Consider the following 25,754-nt stretch of genomic DNA (forward strand, 5'->3'; position numbering starts at 1 on the left):
GTTGTAAGGGGATGATCGGTAAAGGTATATTCGTGGTAAAGCTCACACCCTATCTCCCCCTGCCCTAAGCCCTAAAAACCAACCTACAGCCCTGCAATCTACCCGACCCAGCCCTAAAAGCTTACCCGATTCCCCCACCCTGAGCTCCAAATGTTCCTCAAGCGCAAAAAACTACCCTGAACTCAGCCCCTCTGCCCTAGCCCTAAAACAGGCCCCAGCCCTTAAAACTACATTGACCGCTCCCACCCCAACCCTACTTACCAAGCCGCACCCCAGTCCTTCCTGTACCGATCTCTCCTCTTACTCTCCATAGGATGTTTTTAAGATAGTTCTATGATCCCCTGGGACTATCTCTCCCATAGGCTATCATTGCAGCTGCCTTGTACCCACTTACAAGTGTAACTTCCAATTGGGAAGAGATAGAGATTTGGAGTTTAGGGTTCCTGAGCTCACAATTTAAAAATACATATTTTAGTGGAGTTAGCTTTTAAATCTCGTGTTTGAAAATGCATACTGGAAATCATGAGGCTTTGGCAAGCATCCAGAATTTGCCAATTTATTCAAAATGTAAAATAAGAGGGAACAGCCTTTTTCTCCGCATTCAGTGGTCAATAAACAAAGCCTTTTGACATTATCATAGAAATAATTAAACATGGCCTCTGCTGGAGAGCAAGACATAATCATACATTAACAAGAACATAAAATCGTCCTCTGGAGTTAGCAAGGGGCTTATTTACAAGCCCATTGCACCACTAGTGCATCACCTTTTTGGACACATCGGCGGCGCAGTGTGCCTGCCCATATTTACGAGGCCACGTAAAGTCACCCTGCGTGACTTTTCATGCCCTTGCAAATAAGGGCCCTTTTCACTCATTACTCTGCGTGAAATGGGCATTCCATGGGTGTTGCTGTTGGTGTTCCCACACAACATCAGTAAAACCTGACACATTCCCAGATTTACAAAGTGTTGTAAACCTTGGAATGCTCCAGAATCCTACACCTCACTAGGGAAGGCGTAGGAGTGGCGTAATGAGGAGAAAGACTTTTATTTCTTCCCAGGTTTTGCTCTTGACATTATGGCGCATTCCAGCCCTTTTATTTCAACATATGACAGTGCAGCAGGAAGGCGTGCTGCACTGAAGTGCATCAAAATATAGTAAATGGGGCCCCGGGCATTTACTGTGGCCAGACCTAGAGGGGCCTATTTGCTAAAGCCCTTTTAATTACATGTGTTAGAGTGTTCAAAATGAGAACCCCTTTCCTACTGTATTGGTCGCATAGTTAAAAATGTAAAAACTCTTCTGAAGGTGTGTGTCATGGTGAATTTGAATAAATATTATTCCCCCCCAAAAAAGGTGTGTGTCATTGTGGTACCATTGTATACCCCCTTCCTATTGTATTTAACAGAGGATTCACAGTGTAAAAATCATTGCTACTTAAGAATTTCTATTCCTAAATAACGAGAGTCCCAGGGCTCTGGGAATACACATCTAATCGAAAATTCATAAAAGACCTGCGAAATCACTGTGAGAGAACGACTGTCTCTGGTTGTCGGACTTTTTTGGAATAATTGGGCAAAAACTATAAAATATTTATAACGATTTTGTGCTTAACCGGTAATTTATTGGCGCGAGTTCAGACTCGATTTCCGTGATGGGATGGTGTCGTCGTGACGTTAACTGAATTACTGCTAATTCAATCATAAATTATTCTTCCGAATGAAGGTCAAATTGACAGACACATGCTTTACCCTTTTTGAATTTGTGCCCCCGTTCTTTTGTAAAAGATTATTTGCCAATGTCATCCTTTCATTATCAAAATACCCTTTCAAAAAGGCATACTGATGATGATGGTATGGAACATGGACTGGGAGTCCAAATGCATTAAGTAAAGACATCAGAAGTCGAAAAGCAAAAAGCTGAGATTTAGGATTCACACATAATCGTATGATAAAAACAGCAGAGAGCGCTCTCTGTGTCACCTTATTTCAGAAAACACTAGAGAACTCGCTTTGGCACAGCCAATAGTTCTGATGTTGATCACCAGCCTTTTGGGTTAATCAGTGCTTGTTTTGTTTTGTCATGGTCTCAAAACGTTATTGTTGAGGAAGTTGCGGGTCTTAATCAAGCAAAAAACACAAACATTGATTCAAGTTGGAGACTCAAACAGCATACATTACCATATTAGTCCCTGGCACTTAAAGAAACTACATAGGTTGTGAAAGAACACAATGCCATCACTCACAGTAGAGTGAACCGGTGGCTGGAGTGGGCTGGCCTATTGCCCCCATCCTACATGCCATAATGGACTGATACAATTGTGAATGAAACAGAAGTGACCAAAGTGACCAGTGGATACAGACAGCTGGCTGAAGGCCCTACTAAGGCACAAGGCGAAACGCTTCTAGTGAGACAGCAAGATGTTCATTCTCTCCAAGGACAGATATAACAGAGGAAAGTGTAAAAGAACTGGAGGAGTGAAACTAATTATTCTGAAACCTCGTGTTCTGCATACAAAGCTCTTGCTAATTCCACACCTCTAAAGGTTAGAACGTTCTCATTTGCTACATATTTCAAATGTTGTTATTTGTCCCGTATATACATCACTAGACAAAAACAATGTTAATTTGAGTTCACGATGCCTAATATTCCCTTCTATATCAACTTATGACATCAATCATGTTTCATGTAGATTTGATTGATTAAGTACAGCACATGGTACCATAGTTTGGGGACATGTTGGATGGTGCCCTGCACAGAGTGGGGGATTGCTACTTACTATGCATTACTGTGCTTCCAGGTATTTACATTTTAATTACAATGTAAATATTTCACTTTCATTCTTCTAATGTATACACCACTGACAACATGAGTTATGGACAGTTATTGTGATGTACTGACTGCATCCCGCATAATACTGCAAGCACTGCCATCCTCTTTAATTAAGATTAGCCTTACCATAATTTACACATAGTTGTGTTTGTAACTCCTAAGACGAACAGTTGTATGACAATGTGGTATTAACAACGATCGACCGCGTCTTTACCACGCATGCCTTTACCAGGCATGCCTTTACAATGAATTTTGTTGTAAAGGGATGATTGGTAAAGATATATGCGTGGTAAAGCTCACACCCTATCTCCTCCTGCCCTAAGCCGTAAAAACCAACCTACAGCCCTGCAATCTACCTGCTCAAGCCCTAAGAGCTAACTCGATCCCCCCACCCGTAGCCCCAAATGTTCCTTAGGCGCAAAAACACGACCCTGAACTCAGCCCTCCACCCTAGCCCTAAAACAGGCCCCAGCCCTTAAAACTAAATTGACCGTTCCCACCCCAACCCTACTTACCAAGCCGCACCCCATTCCTTCCTGTGCAGATCTCTCCTCTTCATCTCCATAGCATGTTTTTAAGATAGTTCTATGATCCCCAAAGAAGTGAAGCATGAAAGGTCTTAATGGTGATGGTTGCAGTGCATGTGAGAGAAAAGCATGTGTGATTTAAATTTGGCTACCAGGAAACAACAATTTTATTAAGCGCTATCCAGGTGTCACATCTAAAAACAGTGCGTATGCAGCTTCAAACAAATAACTACAATAGTCCAAAAGGATGACAGGTCTACATGTTTCAGCCTATAGATCAAATCTGATCGAGGCTTTCATCAGGTCCTAAAAATCGTATCGCTACTGCAAATAGGGTGGTTGTGCAAACACATGTTGGTACGATACAAACCTCCCCCTCGGCTCAGGATTAGTCCAGGGGTACCGACGGACAGAGCGGGGCCTCCAACCCTGAGCAGTGGCCAGGATGAGGTGAGGCTTTCTCCCAAGCATTTTTGGGAAAGAATCCTAAATACTTTATGAAACAGACATCCCCCGTCTGGAAAATTCAATGTACGGTAGGATGTTTTGTATCATTAATTTGTGTTAATTTTTGCTTTTTTCACTAAGCTTAGGTCAAGCTTAATTGCAGTAGTGTTCAAGAGGTCCTGACGAAAGCCCGGTAGGCTTAACTTTCCTACAATGGCTGAAACATGTTGACCAAATACCATCCTTAATAGACAGTTATTGTGTCAAACTGTCTCACACTCATTTTAATTTTGACGCCATGATTTTCCCTAATAAAGTTTTCCTTAAATCATGGTAGGCAATTTTACATCTCACTTTTTGATTCTTTTTGTACACATTTTTTCTCACTGCAATTTAACATCCTACACCATTCCAAACTGATTTGACTTTTGGTATGATCCATCACTGGTGGTTCCTTGGGTTTGGAGAAGCACATAATTCCAACAGGTGTGTGGCTCCCTAACCGGACCATAATTGGTTCTATCCCAGATGATGAAGCTCTGCCATATGGGTGGGCTGATGGGATTCATTTCCTTTTTGTTGTATACACTTTACAGGTAGACACAGAGTCCGTCACATTTTTCTTTGCCCGTATTAGTTGTACAGACCAGTGACAGTCCTTTTGTATTGTTATACTGTGAATAAGGGGTTTGTCTGTCCTTTGGTCTTTAAATAATTTTCCCCTCAGACCCTCCAGCAACCTTGTTTTTGAGGTACGATACAACCTACAATCACCTGTGCTTCCAAATTGTAGTTGACTGTCACAGGAGTATTGAACACAAACCTAAAAAAAAGATAATTCTTACAAGGTGCTCTTAACAACATAACTATTACTGTTCTAAAAATGCTCTATATGCGATATCTTAGATCATGATTTCCCCAGATACTCATCAGTGTATCATGTACCTGTTGGTGTACATCAAATAATAATATAAGAAAATTGAGTTGCTTTCCGGTCTTTATGCGGGTGCACTCCTCACCTCACCTGGCATCCGCTCGGGAAGTGAGGCACCGTTCTGTGTGAAGGTAAAAATTGAAAACCACATTCAAAGTATAATCTTACATAGAAGATGGCTACCTGTTGTGAATTATTATTACACATGTGCGTACACAAAGCTGAATTTTTAAGTAAAACCCATTGGCGATCATGCATGATTTCGTATAATTCTGCCCACTCACAGAGACGTTCAACTGAGAAGTATGCATCTATTCTGAAGTAGATCACCAAAGACAACCTACAGAAAAGGCAACTGTCTTTGAAACAGTGTTGGTAATGAGCATGCAGCCATATTTTTCTATGCTGCTGTATGAAATGTGTGTATATTTTAAATAACTTAACCCCCTCGGCGCAGCACACACTGAATAGATCGTGTGCAGCAGCAGAAAGCTGGGGACCAACAGTGTTAGCGAGAAGAATACAGCCATGCTTATCTATACTGCTGTATGAAATGTGGGTATTTCATTGATAACTTATCCCCTCAACGCTGCACACACTAGATAGAACGTGTGCAGCAGCGGACAACAAGTACCAGTGGCTACGCTGTAGACAGACATAAATCCCTATCAACAAGCAAGTGTGCAAGAAGAAAAATAGGCACAACGGGCTGCAACTGCCTTGCATACGAAGTAATGCCCCCAGCACTACCTGATTAGACACCAAAAGGTTACTGATTCTTAAGGTCCTGACCTAACCCCCATCAGTACCCTTGACCAAAAGTGAGCTGGAAGGGGAGGTAACTGACGGACCACTGGTACCGAGTTTAAATAAAGGAGGGTAGATGACGATTCACCACCGGTGTGTTCACATCTATGGCGCTTTCATAATGCGTCATCCAGGGGCTCCAAACACCTGAGCGGGTACTGGGTAATGTAGTTTTCAGGGAATGTCAAAGGATTTTTAAATGCAATTTCTAACTATAACGTCATTGAAACCTATGTTTTTTTCACTGAATATATATATATATATATAAATATTACCTACTGGCGGTCGCCAGTAGGTAGTTATAGTTAGGACCGAGTTTCCATAGGAAGAGCATTTTTTGTTTTGCTTATAACTTTGGCGTTGTTTAATGAATCGTCATGAAATTAACAAAACAAATTCTTTGTTCATATCAGGTCCTATGTTGAAAGTTTGGAGGTGATTTGTCAAGGGGGACCGAGAAAAAAGGGGGGTCTCAAAACGTGTTTTCTCCATTTTAATTTCCATTGGAAACTTTAGACAGGGCTACTGGTCGAACGGGTGATCGTAATTACACCAAATTTGGCAGGGAGAAGGGTCTAGGTCTAGAGAGCATGCTTTTGATTATTTGGTGTAAATCTTTTCAGTAGTTTTTGAGAAATACCGAAATTTACAGATATCGGTATTTGGGAATTCTGCCATCTGATTGGCTGCGGCGTTACAAGCAAGAGCTTGCTGCTTATTGGCTGCGAACGCTGCAAGCAGTTGCAACTAGGAAGTGTTGGCCGCCATTTTGTGATTCCTTTGAATCGAGTAAGGGAAAAAAGGGTGAAAAAAGTTGGAAAGGAGGGTAGGAGCACTGTTATCTCTGTGGGGGAGTGCGAAGCGAAGTAGTCACTGTTACCGGTCTGAAAGTGTGGTGTTGCTCAGAGTGACATGTGCTGATATGATATGGTGCTACACTCGGGTATGAAACCGAGAGCCTAAACCGTGAGGCCATTGCTGTAAAGTGATGTGATCTGGTCTTTGTAGCATACGCGTGCAAGTAGTGTTAGGAGACGTTTATACCATACGAAGCGAACTACTGACCGCTATTGTGCGTTTATTCTATACCGGAAACGGGAAGCGAAGTACTCACGCCTACCGGTGTGGAGATTTGGGGATGAAACTGAGCTGATAAAAGGATGGGTCTCTTGGCGCTGTTGTATATACATGTGCAAGTAGTGTTAGTAGGCGTTTATACCATACAGGGAGTGGGAAGCGAACTACTGACCGCTACTGTGTGTTTATAGTATACCGGAAGCAGGAAGCGAAGTACTCATGCCTACCAGTGTGAAGAGTTGGGGATGAAACCGAGGTAAGTGCTGTAAAGGGATGTGCTCTGGTTGCTGTAGTGTATGTGTGCAAGTGGTGTTAGTAGGTGCTTATACCATACAGGAAGTGGGAAGCGATCTACTGACCGTACCATGCGTTTATACTATACCGGAAGTGGGAAGCAAATTACTCACGCCTACCGTTGTGAAGAGTCGGGGATCAAACCAAGCTGATTGGTGTATATTGATGGGCTCTGGGCGCTGCAGGATACTAGCGCTGTAGTATAAGTGTGTAAGTAGTGTTAGTATGCGTTTCTAGTATATAGGGAGTGGGAAGCGAACTACTCACCCCTACTGGTGTGAAGACTCGGGGATTAAACCGTGAGCCTAAATGGTGAGCTCATTGCTGTAAAGTGATGTGCTCTGGGCGCTGTAGCATAGCTGTGGAAGTAGTGTTAGTTTGCGTTTATACAATGCAGGGAGTGGGAAGTGAACTACTCACCCCTACCGGTCTCAAGACTCGTGGATGAAACCATGAGCTCATTGCTGTAAAGTCATGTGCTCTGTGTAGTATTCCAATGTTAGTCATATTAGAATGTTAGTATGTAGTTCTACTAGAATCTAAGGATGTAATGTTAGAATGTAGGGCTGTCATGAGGGGAGCCTTGCGGAGTTTGTACACGGTGCTGGAGAAGACGGTAGCCTTGCTGCCTGCTCCTTTTGGTGGCTGTTTCAGGTGTCTTGTTTTCCTGTAATAAATCTACTTATGGGGATCCACTGCTGTTTGCCTCTTCACTACATACATTTGGAGAAGGTACAAAGAAGGCAGCACTCACCAATATTTCAAAATTGCTTGCGTTGTGCTGAAGACCTGTTTTCTTCGTGTAGCTGCTTCTACTCATGCCAGGGTCATCAGGTCATTGAACTATGTCATCCGACTTCTGGTAGTATTTATAATTTTAGATTTTGCGCTTCCTCTGCTTCTTCACTACAATCTGGTCGCTGTACTACACGTGTGTAAGTAATGTTAGTATGCATTTATACTAAAAAATGCATCATGGTCCTAGGGAGGGCAACCTCTCAGGCACAGCTCATACAATGTCCCAGGGTGTGCATTCGCAGGATATTTGAGTTTGCTATTAAAGGGCTGGTGCATGGCTTCCACCCTGTGATAGCAAATCCTTGTTTGACTAGTTGAAGGGAGAGGAGGAAAACCTCAAATCGCTTTAAAAGAGGGGATGCGGATTGTAAAAATTGAGAGAAAAAAAGTGATAAGGGGCTTGAGAATATTCCCCTGTGAATTTCCATGGAAGCCCAGGTTCTGGTGTGAACCTGGGCTTCTGTGTGAATTCACAAGGGCATATTATCAAGCCCATTATCGCAGCTTTAGCGGTAGTATCCTACCGCTAAAGCGGCGATAATGTTGTCGCCGTTCTTTGATGATATAGTCCTACATTATTAGCTACGGGAAAATCGCTTGCATGTACCAGTGCACCCAAGGTGCTGCACCCCAGCTCCTTCCCCCGCACTGTGCTCAATTGTAGATCCTGCACACTGAGTTTTCACTGCTCACCTGCCACCATCAATGTGTCCCATGACGTGTTGCTGGAAGCTCCGAGTCCGTGGTACGTTTTACGGTAGGAGAGCAGGTTTCCGGTCGGGGATGGTGTCTTGATACCACGATGGAAAGCGTCAGAATGTCCAGGGCATCATTGCGGGGTGTGCTCCCACTCCGCCCATCTTGAGCCAATCCATTCAGTGTCTGAAAAGGGAGAAATAATTTAATGGTGGAAACGTCTGGAGGTAAATGAAAAGTTTATTTCAAGCTTGATATAAAATAGGAGTTGAGTGCATCCTTCGTTTTTGAAGTCCGATCTACCAACTGTTAGTGGTAATCATTGTTCAAAGAGGAGTTGGAGTGCATGAGAAATCACAAGGTTAAATAATATTACGTTATACGAAGGTTCACATAGAAAGGAACAGAGCGCATGGTAGAAGCATAATGTGCTCGTGTAATGCAGTGGCGGAAGGCTGTGTGCATGTACACTTAGTAACGAGCTCACTACTGTGCCCTAAAAGCCAACGCCACGTGTCTGTAGGGTAGCACTGTCCGCTGGCTCAGGCCTACAGTATGGTCCACCAGGTCCTTAAAATGAGACAGAGATGTGACTGAATGAGGTCAGAGATCACTTCATTACGCACAGCAACATCGCTTATTCGCACGTGTGCACTCAGGCTGATGCACCCCACCCCTCCCCCAGCACTGCGCTCAACAGGTGTCTGTAGGGCAGTGCTGCCCACTGGCTCAGGCCTACAGTACGGTCCAGCAGGTTTTTAAAAGGAGACAGAGATGAGACTGAATCAGGTCAGAGATCACATCATTACGCAAGGCAACATCGCTTGTTTGCACCTGAGCAAACAGGCTGATGCACCCCACCCCTCCCGCTGCACCACGCTTAATTGCGGACCCTGTACACCCAGGCCGCTCTGCTCACGTGCTGTCATTATTGTGTGAGCAGTAGCAATTATAATGGGACCCCCTCAGAGTTAGAGTAAGGCCAGGGAACAGAGGGGAAGAAATAGGACACAATAATGAGAAAAGTGTTCCCTCAATGGCCACAATTTTTCGATATTGGTATACATCCCACTCTTAATATTACATAGGTGACAGATAAACACCAAACTTTTTTATTTTCTTCAAAAAATATATGCAACTTTTTATTTTCTATTAAGCATTGCTTTTAAGTTTTTATATTTTTTACATAGCATTTCAATACATACAAGGCATTTCATCACATATGTTCCAATTCATAAATAGTATCGTGGTTCATACAATGGAAAAAATATAAGATGACAATAACTATATACACAAAAAAGAAGAAGAGAAAACAATTTATATAAATTCATGTACCCCTGTTATCACACAATCAATCCCATCATACTAACACATTCATACCCTCACTCCATTCAAACCCAGAGCATCTGAAAAAGGGAACTGATTTCTAATTGGCAGGAAATTCCCGTCAACTAGTAGGTCTCAAAACTCAGTATGAGACCCCGCACTTGGTCCACGCGTGTTTCGGCGGCACAAGGCCACCTTCCTCAGAACCTCTTCCAGGCAGTCAAGCCCATGTGTACAGGGGACCTAAAATACACAGTAAAACATACTGTCAGCATGATTAATCTAGAAAAAAGACCATCTCTATTTACAGTGATCAAAAACATATTTCGAAATGACACTATAGTTCAACACTTGACCAAACACAATCGAATCCTCAGTAAGTGTACATAACCATAGTTAAATAAGTTGCAACAAAGTCCCTGATGGTACAAGGAAGTTAGTCAGATGTTAAAGAAGACTAGCCAGTGTAACATACGTTTCAAAAGCATAAGAGATTGTCTGTGGGCTATTGTCCATGCCATAAGGTATCCCACATTATTGGGGGAACTTAAGGATTCTGCATTAATATTCTGAGTAAGACGTCTTAGAGTTCATAGTAGGCACAAATTTACTTACGATTAAAATCCATTTATTCCTTCTCTTCCATGGCGGACAATATCGCAAGTATAAACCATGGAAAATGCAAGAAGAATTACACTGCAAATACCTATTTTTCTGCCTCCTAGGTATTTGCAGTGTAATTCTTCTTGCATTTTCCATGGTTTATACTTGCGATATTGTCCGCCATGGAAGAGAAGGAATAAATGGATTTTAATCGTAAGTAAATTTGTGCCTACTATGAACTCTAAGACGTCTTACTCAGAATAATAATGCAGAATCCTTGAGTTCCCCCAATAATGTGGGATACCTTATGGCATGGACAATAGCCCACAGACAATCTCTTATGTTTTTGAAACGTATGTTACACTGGCTAGTCTTCTTTAACATCTGACTAACTTCCTTGTACCATCAGGGACTTTGTTGCATTTTATTTAACTATGGTTATGTACACTTACTGAGGATTCGATTGTGTTTGGTCATGTGTTGAACTATAGTGTCATTTTGAAATATGTTTTTGATCACTGTAAATAGAGATGGTCTTTTTTCTAGATTAATCATGCTGACAGTATTTTTTACTGTGTATTTTAGGTCCCCTGTACACGTGGGCTTGACTGCCTGGAAGAGGTCCTGAGGAAGGTGGCCTTGTGCCGCCGAAACACGCTTGGACCAAGTGCGGGGTCTCATACTGAGTTTTGAGACCTACTAGTTGACGGGAATTTCCTGCCAATTAGAAATCAGTTCCCTTTTTCAGATGCTCTGGGTTTGAATGGAGTGAGGGTATGAATGTGTACGTATGATGGGATTGATTGTGTGATAACAGGGGTACATGAATTTATATAAATTGTTTTCTCTTCTTCTTTTTTGTGTATATAGTTATTGTCATCTTATATTTTTTCCATTGTATGAACCACGATACTATTTATGAATTGGAATATATGTGATGAAATGCCTTGTATGTATTGAAATGCTATGTAAAAAATATAAAAACTTAAAAGCAATGCTTAATAGAAAATAAAAAGTTGCATATATTTTTTGAAGAAAATAAAAAAGTTTGGTGTTTATCTGTCACCTATGTTATATTAAGAGTGGGATGTATACCTATATTGAAAAATTGTGGCCATTGAGGGAACACTTTTCTCATTATTATTGTGTGAGCAAACACTACGGGCAGCAGTGCTCACATTTCAGCTGGAGTGATGATTTCAGGATGGTGTACACCGCATGGATCCCTTTCGAAGACGACGGGCAGTGGGGCTCACAATTCAGAGCCAGTGTTGATTGCCAGGATGGTGTACACCTCATGGATCTCTTTTTTTAATTGCACATTATGATATGCGAATTGGATGCGCCCATATCACCTGAGGCAGTGTGGAAGAAGAGGGACATGCGGCGTTGTGGTTATCCTATTTATGCGTACGCAAAGTGAGCTGGGCTTGCGTACGCCAGGCCAGCGTAGGGGTGTGAATAAATATTCCGGGGAACTGGACATTGCTCAGTTCCTGCCTGGCCAGGAAGTGTACTTATGTGTGTTTCTTTTGTAGTTTAGACCTCGCAGAGTGTGCAATTTACATTAGTGTAGCATGTGTCGGAAGGGCAGCAACTATCGCTAATAAGATAGTGTTTGAAAAGACTGAATGGTGAACATCACATGTCGTTGTCAAGGTTGTGGATAAGTGCAGACACGCATGTCAATGGTGTGAGGTAATATTGAAAGTGTTGCTATCGTGAAGCGTACACATGTGAATGTGCTCGATGGAGGGAGGATCAGCAGTGAGGCTACGTCATACACAGTGATAACACTCATTACAGTCAAGCAATGTATGTCAAATGTATGTATGTCAAATGTGAATCGGAAAGTCTCACATATACCACACTACTATATTTGTAAAGTCTGACAACAGAGCGTACAGCAAAAGGAATCTACACATTGCTGTTTACTGTTTGTCACATGTGATCTAGGAAGTGCACTCTGCCCGTGGCTCCTGATACTTTCTAGAGCCAAGAATACCCAGGCCGAAATGGAGCGCAATAATGTGCACACAGACACACCATGGGCATTGTGTAACACACATTTGTTTTTTGATTTGACATGCATGGCTGTAGTATGTTTATCTAGGGACCTGTATCGATACTCCTATTTCTGACCCTTGCCCGGTTATAATTCACTAATATCTACACAACGGCACAGAAACCCGTTTCATAAATTTGTCATAGCGCATGCTGTCACATTAAGCAAGCACTATTCCTCCAGCCCCCTAGAAAGCACACCGAGTTCTTAAACAAATCCAAGCCTCGAGCAAACCTGGGAAATCCCCGCCTGCTATGTTTTGATTTAGTCCAAGAACTCCTGTAAAGCACTGCAGGAACGATCAGTTCCTAGTGACATCCTTATTGACGTCTTATGTCCATCCTTACGTCAAACCCAGCACCTCTCAGGTATAAATATACCAACGCTGCCCTAAGCAGAGACACAGTGGTGATGAACCTGGAGCAGCAACTACTTGCCAGAGAGCCCAGCTGATGCGAGAGCCCACGTGCTGCCCCTCCCCTTTTGACGAGCTGAGAAAGACGCTGTCTTTTCTCTTGCCGAGAAATCCAGCCTCCAGCGTTTCCAGCCCACCTTCGCGGGTGACTGGGATACCGAGTCCTGAGAAAGAGATACCAGACCTCCAGCCTTCTAAATCCCAGGTACTGAACTGACTAAACCCTTATAGAGAATTCTTGAGTCAGATTCTTGGCAAAACAAACTTAACTTAAACTGCTACTTACTCCCTCCCATGTATTAGGCTTAGGTCAGGTACACCGGGGTAGGCGTAGTTAGAAGCACCAGTTGAGTACGATTAGTCAATGTATATATGTATGTATATCTTTTATCCATTTTAAAGTATCATATGGCTAAGAAACCATATCAATGCTTTTACACTATTATTTTATAATCCTGCTTTTACTGTATGCACTTTACTTAACTATAAGTATTGCAATCGTAGCGATTAATTTCTCTTGTATGAGAAAAGAGACTGATCAATAAATAACACCTTTTATTGAAAACGCCCGTCTCTTCTTTTCTCTACAATCTGGTGAAACTAAGTATGCACGTATTGACTGAGTAAAATAGCTGTCTTTTGTTTTCACACGACTCTAGAGATTTACTCTTGATCAGGGAGAGCAAAGTTGTCATGTTCTATGGTTGTCAGAAACTAAATCCCTTCTTGTCTATCCAGAAAGGTTAAAACCCTCCTCGCCTATTCGAGAAAGTTTCTAGTCAACTCTGAGCTAGCTGGCACACAAAACTTAAGTCTAATATCGACAGTAGAAGACCTAGTTAACCTCTGTCCTACGTCTATACTATTGAAGATATTATTCCAATGCGCAGAGCCTATTGGGAATATAGGAACTACACTACACTACATGGCGCCCAACGGTTTGGTAAGGCGATAAATCTAACGCAAGACATTAGAGTAACTCAGTCGTGCTTTTTCACACAGACCCTTTCTCCCGTAAATACTCCAAAGACGTCTGGAGTGGGTCAAAGGTTAAAATCCGCCGGAACTTAGTAGAAAGAGATTTCTATGTATAGTTTTTGGTTTATTCAACGTTGAAGGATACAGTGTTCCAAAATATTGTGCACCTAATCTTTGTTTCCTTGGAAACCTGATCTGCAACAAAAAACCTTCCTGTCAGTAAAATGTCAGACAACGAAGGGAGGCAGCTAGAATAGCAGCTCAACTCCTAATGGATGACACAAGTCTCCTACAGCAAGACCCGGGTGCAATACTCATCCCGGTCAACATAAGAAAAACTATAACACTTAAACTTATAGAAAATGGACTAACACCAAGAGGTGGTACAGTCATATTCGTAATTGAGGCACATGAATATCGACAGACAGAGGTATTCTATTCATGGATAAACTTTCCAGCAGCAAACGCTGTAACAAAGGAGTTCCACTATTACAAAATAGAGGAACCACCGGATATCTACACCCCTTTCGAGGAGGTGGAGATACCATTAAAATACCAAGAGCACCTGCTCTGGTTTAAAGGCGCCCTAAAACATAATGATCACATCACCAGGCTCGGTCCACTAGGTAGACCAGGAGCAACGTGGCCGGTTCTAGCCGGCTACACACCACATCCAGACATTGAAAAAATGTAAATACCAGAACTTTTAGCACAGCTAAAACAACTGATTAAAATACACCGACAATTAGTCCAATATGTAATGCGGACTTCAACAATCCAACCAGCTATTAAAATTCCACTGCTGACCCCTCATTAGGGGAACACAAATAAAATCACACCACAGAACATACAGTCATGTCTAGGTAAAGTACCCGCAAAACGGGAACAAATTCCATTCTGGTTAGCACAAAAAATCACTCAAATAGAGGCAGTATTTTCGGATACTACCCCTACTGAGAAACACAGAATTCTGACTATCTGTCTTCCAATGGGGATCGCACCACATGTGGAGGACTGTGACACTTGGGGCACAGTCTTTGCTTCCATTTACACAACAACACATGGTGTTCCGTCCATGGCGGTAATACCAGATGTATTAAGACAGATTCAAAATGGATACGGTCCGAAACCTGCTTTAACTCTGGGTATGAAATTACTGAAAGACTTCAAGCAGGTCTCGGCTATATTACTAGCCAACATAAAAGGGGAAGCAGCATCTGTAGCGATCCGCCAGAAATTGAAAGAAACAGATATAGCAGAACAACCATTTGAACTTGCCAGAATCATAGAAAAATCCTATGAAGAATTAGGAAGAGATAGTTTGGGTGGGAAACCGGTAAAACCCCAACTAACTGAAAATCCTGAAAAGATATTTATTAAAAATAATCTAAACACTCCTGAAAAGAGCTGGGATGGAAATAAACAATCCACTCCCAAAGAAAAAAGATTCCAGTCCAGAGGAAGGTCTCCTCGGCGGAGAGAAAGATCTCCGGACCAAGGACACAAGTCTCCCCAGAGGGAGCCCTCTGAGAAAAAATACAACCTTAGAAATAGGGATAATTTGAAGAAACCTGATAGATATCAAGATATTGATACACGTCCATCTCGATCTTTTCAGACTTCCTCGCAGAAATCGGAAAGAAGAGGACGGTCAGAACAAAGGGAAGAGCACTTCAAGTCCAAAGACAAGGAACCTGCTCATCAAAGTAAAAAATTACAATTTCCCAAAAAGATGGTAGCCAGTATTAAAGTAATCAAACATGCCGAGGATACTGAGGACACAGCTGAAAAACGGAGAGTGGGCTCAGACAATGCTAGACAGCGCAGCAGAAGTGAGCATAGCTCGCAAGATCCTGATGAATCATCTGGAGACAGTGGACACGAATGAATACATTCAAGTGGAAACTGCAGATACCAGAGTTAGCAAACCTCATAAAATATATGAAATAACATTACGTATAGAGGGAGATAAGACTAGGAAAATAAGGGGTCTATTTTGGGATAATCTCTCCAAAGGCTATGACATCCTTTTAGCTGAAAAAGACTGGCCACCGGAGTTTGTCAGGGAGTGCCCTCATGGCGAAGAAATGATTATGCCTGCCTTCTCAAATCACATTGCAATACATAAAAAATATACACTTGCAAGAAAGTGGGCAGTAGCCCAAGCTCCTGCATTATATAAAAACCATGTAGGATGGGATGAGGACTCTTTTCCTCACAAAATCCAGTTAAAATCTCAACCAACTGCACAGAGTCAGTACCCAATTAAGCAAGAAGCAAAAAAACGGGTCAGGGAGATCTTAGATCAACTTGAATACCAGGGGGTGATTGAAACTTGCACCTCACAAATGAACAATCCTTTGTTTCCTGTCTCCAAGCCAGATGATTCATATCGTCTAGTTTTGGACTACAGACACCTTAACTCATGTTGCAAAACTTTTGCAGTACAAAACTCACACAGTGCAGCACTAATGAATAGCATAGTGCGCAAAAAATACAAAACAACATTAGACATCTCTAATGGATTCTTTTGTCAAAATATAGCACCTGAAAGCAGATATTTGACCGCTTTCTCAATAAATGGCTCGCAGCAAAATTTCTGTCGTTTGCCACAGGGGTTCAAGAACAGCCCAGGATTATTCTCAGCGAGAGTAACAGAGTTACTTCAAATGTATGATGATGAGGCATTATCTTATGTCGATGACATCTATCTAACAGATGATGACTTGAATACTCACTTGAAAAGAGTGAACACCATAATACTGGGGTTCGCAGCAGAGGGTTACAAATTCAACTTCAAAAAGTCAAGAATTGCCCATCTAACTGTCCTGTTTTTAGGATATGAATTATCAAGTGAAGGCAAAAGCCTGGCTGACAATTTCTTAGAGAAATGCGCTGTAATCCAAGCACCAAGAACGCTGAAAAACTTACAATCAATTCTAGGTTTCCTGAATTTCGGAAGAACTTACATTATAAATTATGCAGAGAGGGTTAAACCTCTCTATGAACTAATAAAACCAGATTTTAAAACAATCAATTGGACTCAAAAACACACAGAAATTTTGAGATCATTGCAAACAGACATGTTAACTAAAACAAAATTGCAAACACGCGATAACACACGCAACCTTGTAATCCGAGTCATCCCAGGAAGATGCGGATTCACATACCTGACCTCTAATGAGGGAGAAACGGTACCTATAGCATACAAATCACATTTGTACACAGAAGCTGAAAAAACATTCAGCATTAAGGAAAACATTGTTCATGCGGTTCAAACAGCTGTAGCAAGAGAAAGAGACCAACCTGACGGCAGACGGATTACAGTCAGAACAGCAGAATCAGCCTTTGAGGCATTAACAAGCCCATGTAATTTACCTACTATGGCATTAAATCCAAAATGGATACAATGGGAAAATTCTCTTGCTACAGACAAAGTGAAATACTATTTTGACCCGGAAATGAAAAAATTAAAAAATCTAGAATATGAGAGAGAATATCCTCTGCCAATGGACATTCTGCCCATACGACAGTCGGCCTGTGTATTATATACAGACGGACATGCACAACCCTCAGTTTGGGGAAAACATGCCTATAACGCCACATGCGAAATTGTTAAATACGTGTGGCGCGGAGGTAAATTGAGACCTCTGGTAACTGAAACACATTCAGTGGAAAATAATTCAGAACAACAAACTGAAATAATAGCGTTAAAAATGGCGCTGGATAATGCGGATCGCGAATTCCCGACACTAATAGTGTGCGATTCATATTACTGCGTCAAATCATACAATAACGACTTGCAGAAATGGGTTCAAAACGGTTACAAAGATGACACAGGTGCCACAATTAAGCAAAAATCGCTTTGGGAACAAGTAGTTCTTTTACAGAAAGAACTACCAAAGACTCACGTGATACATTCACTGAGTCATGAACGTGATGGCGTTCACGTTTCAAGGAATTCATTGGCTGAGACAGCCACACCGGAAGCAACTAAATCGGCTTCCGTAGCTACGAAAAAGCGTTCGGAAAAATACATTGACGGGGAAACAATGCTGGCGGTGAAAACGTCATCAAAAGGCGACTGCTCAGCACTACCCATCACCTATCCACTCAATTATACATACATAATCGATGCAAACTCCGTTCCTTTTGCTCAAATCCCTGGAGTGGGGGATAGAGTAAATCCAAACACGAACAGGAGAATATTGTTAATAGCGGACGCACACATGGGTGAGGGTCTTAGACACCTTAAGCTAAAGGATTCTCTGGAAGAATTGCAATCCACATACTGGTGGCCAGGAATGCGCCTGCAACATCACATATTTGCAAAAAACTGCCCAGACTGCAACAGAGATCGCAGTGGCGACCGAGACGGTGTATTGCCATGGCGTTTCGCTCAAAATTGGAATTAAGCAATCAAATATAAAAAATGCGTCATATTAACATATAGAGACTAGCTTCACTTAAAATGTAGACCCCAGCTCTCGGATGACGCCAGAACTGTTATAAAAAGATTTGCGAGTCTAAAACGGCATATACGCAATGGGCATGCTACATTCTGACCAGTGTCCTGCTTCTAAGCTCGAGCTTGGGGGGAGGCAATGGCCAGCATGGGCATTGCATTGTGGGACTCTTATCACTTCCTTCCTGAGGGAAACGGGATGGTGGAAAGAAAAAACCGAGGCATAGAGCAATCTATAACGGCAAAGGTATTAGGTTCGGGGGCTGGGTGGGTCAAACATTTAATAAGTGTCCAACGTAGTCTTAATAATCTACCAAGAAATTCTCTAACAGGTCTCAGTCCGTACGAATTATTGTTTGGGACTAGAATGTTAATCCAGGACCTCGATAGTCCTGAGCATGAAAGCATTTTTCTTTAACCACTTCAGTGGTTAAAGAAAAATGCTTTGATATCAAAGATCGTTTGGCTATTTTACAGGACTTAAATGAAACAAGAAAAGACCTGAGCAACATAAAGTTGAAACAACAGCCAACAACCACTGAAGAGAAACCACCTGTCCCAGCAAGGCCTGTCTGGATTCCAAAAATCGGGGATCTGGTCAGAGAGAAAATCGCGGTGAAGAAGGAATTTGGGCCTTCTTACAGAAAAGCAGTACCTGTCTTAGCTATCAACGGAACAAGATCAGTTGTACTACCGCCCCTTGCTGGTAAAAAGGAGAACCGAGTTGTATCCATCGACCTGGTTAAACCACAATCATGTGGCCGATAACAAGTAGTAGGCCAAGTGGACTCCCAAGAAGTAGCAGAACACCAAAGTTTGCTACAAACATAGAGGTTCAAACTGAGAGACTAATCACATTTGATAAACCTACAGTGAATCAACAAGGACTATGCAACAAAGCCATGGAACTTAGGGGCATATTACCAAGCAATAGCGATAATTATCGCTATTGCTTGGTTAGAGACAAAAATTTACCGCTGAGCTGCGGCGATTTTTATCGCAAATAAACCTTGGTATTACCAAGGTTTATCGCAAATGCGATAAAAATCGGCCGCAATGCATGAATATGGCAGAAAAGTCAGCGATATTCATGCATTACCGAGCTAATGCTCTTAGCCATGTTATCCACCTCCCATTGGATAACATGGCTAAGAGCTGCTCAGGGCAGGTGTTATCGTTTGGAGATATTCGCGCTTAGCGCAAATATCTCCATAAGTTGGTAATAGGAGATAGCGATGTTAGCGACTGTTTCCTGTCGCTAACATCTTGGCACGCCCACTTTGCATGTCATTAGTAATAAATATCACTGACATGCAAAGTGGGGCCCAAGATGGTCGCTATCTCCTACTAGCTGTCGCTAACTGGTGTTAGCGACAGCTAGGTAATAGGGAGATCATTTTATCTCCACTTTCTTGGCTTTTAAAGCCAAAAAGGCGGAGATAAACCCCCTTGATAATATGCCCCTTAAACCTCTTGAAACCCAAATCAAAATCTTACATCAAGAAACACCAGTCTACAATGATGTAACCACAGAGTATGCTAATGAAACAAAGAAAATTCCAAAAACAAAAAGGAATCCAGAAGCAATTGAAACAATTGACAGAAGAGCATCAGGCTACTTCATCAACTTCGATGATTTTTCCGAGGATCTGAGCGAACCTGAGGAACAGCCGACAACAACAAAGACTTTTAAAAACAAAGCAGAGGAACTCTTTCATCAACTACAAGAAACCTATCTGATTTCTCCATGGATTGAATTTTGGGTGGCACAAGGTGTATTTGTCCTCATACTTTGGCTCATCATGGTACTATGCTTGGGACATTTCATTGAGGGAAAATATGTTACAATGGACACAGCAAGTCAGAATATCAACTTGGTCCTGAAACCACACAAGTCTTCACACATCGAGAAAAGAGAACTTTCTTCAGTAAACTTCACAGCCAATCCTATACCCGGTGGGGTAGCATGGGACAAAACTGATTACGAAATCTATGGCCCGGTCGAGCTCTTGAAGTATCCTCATCAATTTAAGGTTTCATTGAGTGACTTTATAAAACCGAGCACATTCGCTGATGATTGGGACTTTGAAAGTATTAATGATATGATGTCAGATCTAGTGATGTCAGCTAAATTTACAGAACATGATTATTTACAGGGTTCATCTAATTATGACCAGATGTACTGTTACAACCACTATGGTAACCATTATCTGCATAAATCTGCTCAACCTAGAAATGTTTTTAATTATAACCAATGGGAACATTGTGCAACTCCACCAAAAGGCAGTTCGAAAACATTTTATGAAAAATTTTCATATTTTTCAGGGTTTAACACAAGTGATGCAGAAACGTTTTATTTCAAATTGTTAGATAAGACAGGAATGAAAACCATGCTTACAAATACAAAATTAATCTATTCAGAATCATTTTTTGACAAAATGAATACATTCGGTTTTTATTTCTGGAACAATAATATTGAAACGAAAACAATCTGGGGTACAAAAGATTGGCAAGTGCAAGTTACAGATTCCTTATTTAGAGCCTGCATGATCCCAGAACAAATTATATTGTTGAATGACACAATTCAACACACTACCTGTCTTGTCCTAGCCAAAATTAAAGACTTAAACAAACCGTCTATTCCAAAACCAACACCTGACAGTAAAAGCACTACAGATGTTGAGATAGATGTATCCCATATTTTAAACCAAAACAGAACACATCCTGATTGGAAAAAATGGTTGATCTGGCCCACAGACACAAATAACTGTCAAGATAGATTCCTGAATAAAATACAGGGGTTCAAATTGACCAGGCCAGACCCTAGATACTCCCAGAGACAACATCCAGGGATTGTAACTACATACAGTGTAGGAAAACTCTGCCTCGAATGGCTACGAACATCCACACTGGCAGAAATTAAGCAACACTTGACTTTACTAAAAGAAGGTGCTGACTTGCGTGATTTCATTATGTGACCACGCAAACAGCATCAAAAACGTTTCATAGCGGCCACTATATATGCAACTTACAACGAAGCTTGGAAAGTAACTCAAATTGAAACAGCAGAGAAAATACGGGAAATTGACCGTAGTAATTTGGAAAAATCACTTTCTGTTGTGGACAATGGGTTAATGACTCTGTCTTCCAGAATATATTCACTGGACAGTATTGTATCCTCTGCAATCGATATAATAGAGCAGGACTTACTAATGTTACAACATGGTCAGTCTCAATTACATTCTATTGTACAGCTTGGCTGGACGTTACAAAATCTGCGTTCAGGCTACGTGCCTTGGCGTTTAATCAACACAACGTCATTATTCACTATCTTTAACCTTACTGATACACAAATCAGCTTGGCACAAAAGGGAGCAGAATATACAATTCTGAGCATTGAAAAACTTGAGAGATTACCATTGACAATGTCAGAACGACCTGTCATTGAATGGATAATACATTGGATAATAACTATTCCGATAACGACTTTCCAATTTCGATACTGCCAAAAGTATATACAGGCAGGCCAGTATGAAATGTTGGGTAAAGGATACATTAAGTCAACATGGAACCTACCTTATACACACACATGTTATTTTTTTTTTTATTTTTTTTTGTGTCCTCATATATGCCACCAGTAGATGTTTGCTCTAGATAGGCGTTCTCCAGGCCACTGACACAAACCTTCCTTTCCAACCCTTGTGTTCGTGGATAGCCAATGGAGATTGCCCAGAGGAAGGGCTGTTACCCGTCCAACTTCCTCTCGTGATGTTACTTGCTACTGAGGAAGAACAGGACCACAAGACCTCTGGCATAATCATTGGACTGTTAGTTTATTTCTCACTCCATACATGCAAGGCCGACCACAGGTTAACAGACCTCTCACCCCCACAGAGTGTATCCAATCTACTCACCGCCATGATGTTTTTAAGGCAGTCTGCAAATTTTGGAGGGAGTTCTGACTTCCACTCTTTACAGATCTCTCTTCTAGCGATGACTATTACATAAAAGATAAACTGTGATATATTGCTATTAATGTCATAAACATATGGGAGACCAAAGAAAACCAATCTAGGGGTACATATGAAAGAAAATTAAAGTACCTCTTCTAAAAAACCACACACTTGTCTCCAGAAGTTGCTTAATTCAGGACATTCAACAAACATATGTATGTCATTAGCTTCTTGGGACTGACATCTAGGGAAAAAGTATTGAGCTGCTGACATCTTAGAAAGTTTCGCCGGGGTCCAATAAGCCCTGTACATTGTAAATAAGTGGTTTCTTCTTAAGTTTGAAGGTTTAATAATTTTTTGAGACATGGAAAAATAATCTACCCAAAGTTCCACTAAGTTATCTGAGATCTGAACCGTGGAAAGGTCCCATAATTTATTAATATCTGTTTCCAAATTATCCTTACTTTCCAGGAAGATTTTATACCATTGAGCAGTCTCTCCTTTCCGACCTGTATTGCCACCTATTAAGACTAACAAGGGGTTCTCATCTTCTATATTCCAAGTTTGGCTTCCCCACCAGGCCGACAATTGGTAAAATTTAAATCTCGTAAGAGTGTCCCCGGTTAAACTCGACAAGACTTCCCAGCTCAATACTTTTGAGGCATCACAAAGGTCCCCCCATTTTGAGAGACCGGCTCTCTTCAATGGAAGAGCTAATTGGTCCATCAAGCAATCAGGAGTACCGGAAGAGTCCCAAATTGGAGCTTGTGAATGATAATAGTGAATACCTAACATCTTTCGGATCTGTAGCCAGTTATCTAAGGCTGCCTTCAGAAACTTCAGTCGAACCTTTTTAAAAAATTTTGGTCTCCAAATTTGAACAAAAAGAAGTCTGCACTATGTGGGAGGTCTAGCAGCATAGCCTGAAAAAGTATACCATGGGAAGTAAAATCCTGCTTATTAGCTAAGAGTCTAAAGTTTTTGAATTGGAAGGCATAGCAATAAAGAAGTAAATCTGGGAGTGCCAAGCCACCAAGTTTTAATCCTCTCCTCAACTTCTTCCAGGCTATCCTGGGAGATTTTGTTGCCCAGATAAAATAACCTATCCTACCTTGCAAATTAAGAATATCTTTTTTATTAAATACTAAGGGGATGGAGTTAAAGAGAAATGTTACCTTTGGCAAAATTATCATTTTAATTAATTTCACTCTGCCATAGATGTTTAAAGGCAGGGTGTTCCATCTAAGCAGGAGTTTTTTGACCTCTTTTATTACTACTTCCCAGCTGGTCTTGGGAATATCTTCCAGTTTTTGAGTAAGTTGAATACCTAAATATCTAATCCTGGATTTAGCCTCTGGAATAGGGACAGGATTATTCCAGCACAAAATGTCAGTTTTGTCCCTATTGATACCATACCCAGATACTATACCAAAATCCTCAGCTAATTTGAATAATCTTGGTATTGCTTCTAACGGGTTTGATGTATAAAGAAGAAGATCGTCTGCGTATAGGGCTGTCTTGAATGTTAAATCTCCTATTTTAAACGGTTTAATTACTGGATCCTGTCTTAGGGAGCAAACAAAAGGCTCAATATATATATCGAACAATAATGGAGACAAGGGACAACCTTGCCTTGTCCCCCTGCAAATGTTCAACCAGTCAGACAGACCGCCATTTACCAAGATCTTAGCTCTCGGGCCCCTATATAGGGTTTCAACTCCTTTAACAAAGATTTCTGGGAAGCCGAATTTCACCATCGCTTTCCAGAAGAAAGGCCAGTTCACTTGGTCGAACGCTTTGGCTGCGTCTATTGCAACAATAGCGAGCAGCTTCTTCTTCTCAATTGCAAAGTCTATAGCACCCATTACTTGGAATGTGAGTTCATTTAATTGCCGACCAGGAATAAATCCCCTCTGATCAGGATGAATGATAGATTTTATAACTTTAGCGAGTCTAGTTGCCAGGATACCAGAATATATTTTTAAGTCAGAGTTTAAAAGTGAGATAGGACGATACGACTCTATTCTTTCAGGATCTTTATTTGGTTTCGCTATTAAAGAAATTGTGGCATCTAACCAAGAAGACGGTATTCGTTCTCCATGAATGAATATTTTGTTAAATAGTTTCCGTAATGGGTCTAAGATTTCTTCAACACTGTCCTTAAAAACCTCTATTGGAAGTCCGTCTGGTCCGGAAGCCTTATTTCTTGCCATCTTCTTCAGTTGGGACCTGATCTCTCCCTCTGATATCTCCTTTGCCAACAGAGCTGTATCTATATCACTCAACTGTGGCAGGTCTCTTAGAATCCGCAAAGTGTCCAATTCTACAGTGGGTCGATTGATTTTTTCTGAGTAAAGTTCTTCATAAAAGGATCTGGCTTCCCTTTTAATCTCTACATCTTCTGTTAGGAAAACACCAGTCCCACTTTGTATCAGGGATTTAATATTGTTTCTGCTTCTCTCCGCCCTAGCCTTCCATGCTAGCAAAGACCCACATTTCTCTCCATATTCAAAATTGCGTAATTTACTTACTTCCCATTTGTCTTTAAGTATTTTTTCAGTTCTTGTTTTGAAGTTTATTTGTAGATCTAATAATTCCTTTTCCAATCTTGGTACATTGGTTTTGTCGTCCAAAATAGTGGAATGAAGTTGCTGTTCTTTTATTGTAATCAGGCTGAGCTCTTTAATATCCTTTTTTTATTAAACTTCCTGTTTAAAGTCATTTGGGAGCCGTATATACCTCTTATATAAGATTTAAATGCATCCCATATGATGTAATCTGGAGCGGTATTATTATTAAACTGGAAGAATTCTATTGACCTTTCCTTAATTTCGTTCTTAAACTCTTCATTTAGTAGAAGGGTCCTATGTAGTGTCCACCTATATTCCTGAATGTTATTTAGGAAATTAATGTTTAGTTCAACCACTGAGTGGTCTGACAGACCTGTCGGGATGTAGGAAATAGATAGAGTGCTTGCTAAAAAAGATTGGTCTAATAAAAAGAAATCTATTCTTGAGAACTGGTGGTACTTTTTACTGAAAAAAGAATATTCTCTTTGGGTGCCATGTTTAACTCTCCACACATCTCGCAAAGTATAATCTTTCATAATGTTTTTCAAAACTGAGAAGGATTTTTTTGGGCAATTATATTTAGCTTTCGAAGTGCGATCTACTTCGGGATCTAGTAGCAAATTAAAATCACCTCCAAATATGATAGGAATTGTATGCTGCAACATATATTTTTCTAACTTTTGTAGAAAACAGGCATTGTCTTCGTTCGGGCCATAATAAACCCCGCATAACAACTTGACAGTGCCTATTGAAACTACAGCAGCCAACCATCTTCCTGACTGAGCTGTAGTCCAATCATCAATCAATCAATCATTGCCACTTGTAAAGCGCGCTACCTACCCGTAGGGTCTCAAGGCGCTGGGGGGGGGGGGTGCCGCTACTGCTCGAACAGCCAGGTCTTCAGCTTCTTCCTGAAGGAGAGGTGGTCTTGGGTCAGGCGCAGGTCGGTCGGGAGGGAGTTCCAGGTC

The sequence above is a fragment of the Lissotriton helveticus genome, chromosome 2_1, assembly GCF_964261635.1.
Source record: "Lissotriton helveticus chromosome 2_1, aLisHel1.1, whole genome shotgun sequence".
NCBI lineage: Eukaryota > Metazoa > Chordata > Amphibia > Caudata > Salamandridae > Lissotriton > Lissotriton helveticus.